Below are 6770 nucleotides of genomic sequence, written 5' to 3'. Positions count from 1 at the left end.
GAATACCCCCCCCACACACACCACAAATATTATAGATTGGGAAATAAAGTGTATGATATACCTTTGATAAACTGACAAATTGCAAAAGACTAAGAAGATGATACTGCAACAAATTCGCCAGAACTGAAATTACTTTCACATTATTTAGCAAAACAAATACTAATATGTGTCTCATACATGAATGCAGTGCATTTACATTTAATAGTGTGGCTGGAGAAAAGTATTAAATGCCTAAAAACAAGGCACTGAATAGACTATCATTTTAAATACAGTGATAATTCCTATTCATTTATATCAGCTATCATTTAAACGATGTAAGAATTTTAGAGAGCCAGCAGGGTGTGGTTGAGCATTAGACTGCAACGTTGAGAACAGGGTTTGAATTCCCACTCAGCCATGGAAACCCACTGAGTCACTTTGGGAAAGTCAAGGTTAAAAAAAACATGATTTAAACAACATTTCCACAGAATTCATTGATCTGCAGTGCTAAGTATAATAGATCGTGAACCAGAAGAGCTTTGGTCTGAAGCCAGGGACATAATAAAAGAAGAATGCACAAAGACATTTCTAACAGACAAAAGGAAAGTGAAGAAATTATGGATGACAGATAAAACACTACAAGCAGTAAAGGAAAGAAGAGAAGCAAAACAAAAAGGAGATAGGAATAAACTAACAACCATGAATGCAACAGTACAACAGCTAGAAGATAAGGAAAATTACTACAATGACCAGTGCAGAGAAATAGAAGACAACAACAAAAAGGGAAGAACAAGACACCTGTTCCATAAGATTTGAGAAATCAAAGGAAAGTTCAAGCCCTGGACCAAGATGCTCTATGACAATAAAAATAACATAATTCGAGAGCAGGAAGGAATAAAAAGAAGTTGGATACAATACACAGAAGAGTTATATAAAAGAGATGACAACATGAAGAACACATGAAATGAAGAGCCATATGAAAATGAACCCCAAATTCTAAAAACTGAGGTGGAAGCTGCAATAAAAGAAATGGCAAAAAATAAGTCTCCAGGAACAGATGACATTCCAATGGAACTATTGCAGTTCACCTTGATAGAGTCAACTCGAGTGCTAACCAGCATATGTCAACAGTTAAGGAAAATGAAATGATCGCCAACAGATTGGAAAAAATCAGTATACATCCCCATGCCCAAAAAAGGAGACACAAGAGACTGCAACAAGTATAGAACCATAGCACTAATCACCCATGCAAGTAAAATTATGCTCAAAATACTGCAACACAGACTCCCACCATAATTGGAGAAGAAATCCCCGAGGTCCAAGTAGGGTTCAGGAAAGGAAGAGACACCAGGGACCACATCACAAATACAGTGCACTTGCGCCATGCACAGAAGCATTTTATACAGCTTACACAGAAGCCATTCAGGGAGAAAAACAATGGCACTCACCACATACATGCACCCCATTATTTCCTGTGGGGCTAAAGCATAGGTGGATTTTCCCTTATGCAGGGAGATCCAGAACGGATCCCCTGCATAAGGAGAGGGCCCATTGTATACAATGGCTAATGGAGCATAGCAGGGAGTTCCAAAAGAAAATCTGTATGTGTTTTATAGACTATAGAAAAGCCTTTGACTGCACAGATCATGAAAGGTTATGTAATGCTCTTAAATACTTGAGAGTGCCAACACATCTGACAGTCCTGATGAGGAATCTGTACTTATATGTAGAACATATTGTAAGGAAAGCAGGCTTAGACATGGAAGAGGGAGGAGTGAAAATAGGAGGAAGAAATATCAGCAATCAATATCACTTCTGTATTTTATGGTAAACAGTGTGTAGACAGTGGAGGTGCAATCTATTCAAAAGGACAACTGCCACTCTTGGAAGCTTCCAGAATGGTGCTCAATAACATTGCCAGATTGGAAACTGGAGAAGGTTCCTGTACTTTTAATGGCTGTGCAGAAGTTGGAATTTCACCAGGAGAGGTTTTTTTACCTGGTTGTGCAACATCTACTGAAATTCCATCTTCTACACAACCATTAACAGCACAGGAGCCCCCTCATGTTTTCAGTCTAGTACACCTACTGGGGATCCTAAAAGGCTTGAGGGCCTCAAAACTGTGTTTGGACCACATCAAAGCAATGCACTGTTCTAGTTGCTTGGTAGATACCTATTAAACTGCAACACCAAAATAGCTTTTGAAGTTGAGATCGCAAAAGCACCAGCTGATATTAAACCCTGATTATTCAGCAGTATTATACTTTTTCATAACATACCTTTCCATAGTATAATTTATCATGATAATCCCAGCTGTGAAGTAGCATTAGTAAACATCTGGCAACTTTAATTTCCTTTTTTTATTTTTCACTTAAATTCTATTCAGCTTTAACCATCTCAGAAATATAGAACATCCGTTCAGCTATTCATAAAAATAATGATTGAGGCTGTTTAGGGAAACAGTCTCCATTCTTTGACATGATGCATTCTTACACTAAGATATTTCGACAGGTTTATGTATAAAACACAATTAAAATAAAAGTATGAATAACAGTACTGTGCTTTGTTACCTTATTAACTCCCAAATTGTTCCACAGTTAACAAATCCCCCAGTGTCTGTTTCCATAAAAAAAATTATTAGAAATGGTTCCCAATGTTAATCTGCTTCATAAAATATTAACATCACTTTTGCATAAAATCCAACACTTCCTCACTCTGTTAAAACTGTATATATCAGACACCTTGCAAGCTGAGCATGCTGGCAATAAACAGCCACATAAATGCACTTCAGCAAAGTATAGGAGTTATTCCAAAGAACTCAACTTATGAAATATGTCCCCAGCTACAAAATGGCAATAGAATATAAAATCATTTTCATTAGCAAGATTATATATGGTACACAATTGCAGAGGTTGAAGCCCAAGTGCTACTTATTCGAGCATCTAGTACTGTGTTAGGAATCACCATCATTTTCATCAAATTACATCAGATTTGGCATGCAACAGGGGTCAAAGAAAGGAACTATTTCTCTCTCCTACCACAGCATTTTCTCCAGTCCCTCTGAACATGGTACACTGAGGGTTGAAGAATGTTACTGAAAGAAATGTGTTGTGATTCAGGGCTAGTACAGTCCCTGAAATTCAGGCAGTGATGTTTTCCATAAGTGGAGCTCTTCTGTCAGCAGAAGGCAGATCTCCGATCCAGTACCATCACCATCATCATCATCATCATCATCATCATCATCATCACTATCATCATCACAATCACCATCATCATAATGATCTAGAAAAGTCTCATAATCACCTGAACTACTTACGACAACTGAGCATCCTGATGGCCTTTCCAGATAATCATCTCATCTCCCTTAGAACCAATGTAGGGACACAGTGGCTCAGTGGTTATGATGCTGACTCTGACAATCACAAGGTTGGCAGGTCGGCAGTTTGAGACCCAAGTGCCGTGTGATGGGGTGAGCTTTTGTCTCTAGCCCCAGCTTTTGCCAACTTAGTAGTTCAAAAGCATGTAAAAAGTACAAGTAGATAAATAAGCACCACTTCAGTGAGAAGGTAGCAGTGTCCTGTGCAATCATGCTGGCCACATGACCATGGGATTTTCTTTGGTAATGCTGGCCCCCTCGGCTTAGAAACAGAGATGAGCACCACCCCCTACAGTCAGGCACAACTAGACAATCTTGTCAAGGGAAACCCTTTACCTTTTTACCTTTAAGAACCAATTCAGATACATATGCACAAATCCTATGTGTGGTAGAGGCCCGCCTTAGAAACTGTGGCCAAGCTCCTACATCAGTTTTGTGTAGTGCAAACCTTCACATGTGGAGTTACAGGTTGATTGTGCAATGTGTTGAATGGCAATGTTGTGCAAACAAACATGCACCCCTATGTACCATCAAAAGACTGCTACTACTAATATCAGTAGGGAGAGATACAGATCAGTCAAGAATGTGCATCAGTATGCACAACAGCACCCCATATCCACTCTGCTAATGTAACTCTGGATGGTGTACACTGGACAAAAATGGCCAACAGCTTTCATGGAAGTATGGAAGACACTAACATGTATAAGACACACTATATAATACCAGTGTGATTAATCACTTAATGATAGGTGTCCATGACATTATTAGTCATCAAGGCCACTAGTCATCCCATTTTCAGGTTTCAGATAGTCAGCCTTCAGCTGCAGGGGAGAAGCTTTATAGGAATTAAAATAGTAGTACAGGACCTCATACCCCAAAGGCACCAGATCCTGTCTGATCTTGGAAGCTAAGCAGGCTCAGCTCTGGTTAGTACTTCAATGGGAGATCACCAGTGAAGACCAGTTGCTCTATGATCTATTTCAAAAGAAAGAGCTGGCAAAACCACCTCTGAGGATTCCCTGCCTAAGAAAACCCTTTTATATTCACTGGGTCACCATAAATCAACAGGTGACATGAAGGCTCATGTCTGACACACACACACACACACACACACCAAATCTTGCCTGATCTTGACAGATAATAATAATAATAATAATAAATTTTATTTATATCTCCTGCTTAGCAGGATCCACCCTAGTTAGTACTTGGATGGAAGACTGCCAATGAATACTAGATGCTGTAGGCTATATTTCAGAGGAAGAAACTGGCAAAACCACCTCTGAATATTCGTTGCTTAAGAAAACCCTGTAAAATTCAGTGGTTGCCATTAGTTGACAGGTGACTTGAAGGCACATACACACACATACAGGACCCCATATCCACTCTGCTAATGTAGGATGTAAAGAGCCTCGGTCTACATCCATCTTCATTAAACCTGTCTTTCTGCTGCCAGGATAAGGATAGGAATGCCAGGAATCATATTTTTAAACCTCCACGTCTGCCCATTCTGAATATAAAAATCTCTTGTTAATCTTAGTAAATTCTCCCAAAATGAAATAAAACACCAAAGTCAATACAAAAACTGATTTCCAGCAAAGAGAAGAACATATTACACCTTATTTCCATTTATGTGTTAAACATTAGTAGCTGCTTAGAAAGAAGAAGTGACAAGCCTAAATCAGCACTATAGTTGTGGAACTCAGAAAGTTACTTTGAAGGAGAATAAATATCATGCTACAAACAAGCTATTGTTAATCTATAAATATATGGAGCTAAACTATTAATATATTCATTTTTCTTTTAAAAAATTCTAAGTTATGCAAGATTATATCCATAAAGAATCAAACCCATATCTTTAGAAGTGAAGCATTCAAAGACATGGGCCTCGAAACCAAATCTATCAGTCAGTTTGTTACACATTGCTACAGGGTTGTTGTTGTTGTTATTATTTAAATCTGTTTGAACTCTAAAATTCTCGTCTAACTTGATTGTGGATGAAGTTGGTCATAATAGAATGATAGGCAGAATTTTTTCACCTCTATTGGGAATAATATCTGAATAGTAAAACTCATATTCATAATCAAAACCTCATTGCTTTCAAAGGACATGTTTTCTCAACAACATAAAATTGCCATTTACAAGTAATGATATACCACAGTGGGTTAAAAATACTTTGAAGCATTTTATCCAAATACATCTGGATAAATCATCAACTTTTCTACAGAAGCCAAAGTGAAATCTGATCTCTTTTTCTTCCCATCTCAAACTAACTAGGAAATATGTCTTCATTAAATAACTGATTTATATCATTATGGCACCCCAGTCCTGTAATTTGACGCAGCCATTTTGCAGCAAGAAATGTGGTATTTCTGAACTGACATTTTGCTTCCAACATATTTAACCACAACCTTTGGGTTGACATCAAGCTTACACAAACATTTGCAAAGAACCAACATCCAAATGTCAACAAAGTGTATATTCTCTGTGTTCACATCAATCCATGATTGTGATCTTGGCCTAGAATGAGATAACAGCTTTCCATTGTCTGAATACTTTTCACCTTTCAGCCTAAAGCTGTTATAAAGTCTTTGTTTACTTCGGTTTAGTTTTCTTGACAATATCTTAATATCATACAGAAGGTAGATGATGATAGCAAAATAGAACATGAGATTATTGTTCTTTTGCATAAAATTAATGAATTTCTTAAAGACCTATTTTAATGTTATGCACAGAAACAAATCCATGCTAGCTGCAGAACTCTGGGAGTTGCATCCAGCTCCAAGCTCAGCTCTGTTATTATTAATTTATCTATTCATTCATTCATTCATTTTATATGCTGCCTTTCTCCCAAAGTAGGGCCCAAGGCAGCTCGAAGATAAAATGGGTTAAAAATTAACAATAAAAATGTATAAATGATTAAAATCATCTCACTAAAACAGTATAAAATTAGGTTAAAAATACAAAAGTTAAAAAGCTTAAATAGAGCACACACCACCCGTAAATGCCTCTCTGACAATGGAGCTTATCGCTCAGCATTTTAAACTGACTCCAGCCTCCCAGGCTGGAGCTGGGATGTGGTATGGAGGCAGGGATTATCATACACTAAATAGCTGCCGAATCACCAGCCACCATCAGCCCAGGTCCCAACTGCACTCTGCCAGCACTTTTTGGAAGTCAGAAAGCTTTCAGTCTTCTAAAAAGTGCTGGCAGAGCAAGGCTGGGACCTGGGATGGCAACCGGCGGTTTAGTGTGCGATAATCCCCACTTCCATCCTGCATCCCAGCTCTAGCCCAGGAGGTTGGAACTGGTTTAAAATGCTGAGCGATAAGCTCCAATGTTTACATACATCTGAGTTCCTAAGCAGATGACACAAAAGGGAACCATTCCAAGTGTCTACAGGTAAAGCAGTTGACCT

The sequence above is a fragment of the Sceloporus undulatus genome, chromosome 5 (assembly GCF_019175285.1).
Source record: "Sceloporus undulatus isolate JIND9_A2432 ecotype Alabama chromosome 5, SceUnd_v1.1, whole genome shotgun sequence".
Lineage (NCBI taxonomy): Eukaryota > Metazoa > Chordata > Lepidosauria > Squamata > Phrynosomatidae > Sceloporus > Sceloporus undulatus.
The sequence above is the reverse complement of the archived record's forward strand: the minus strand, read 5'-3'. Positions refer to the sequence as shown.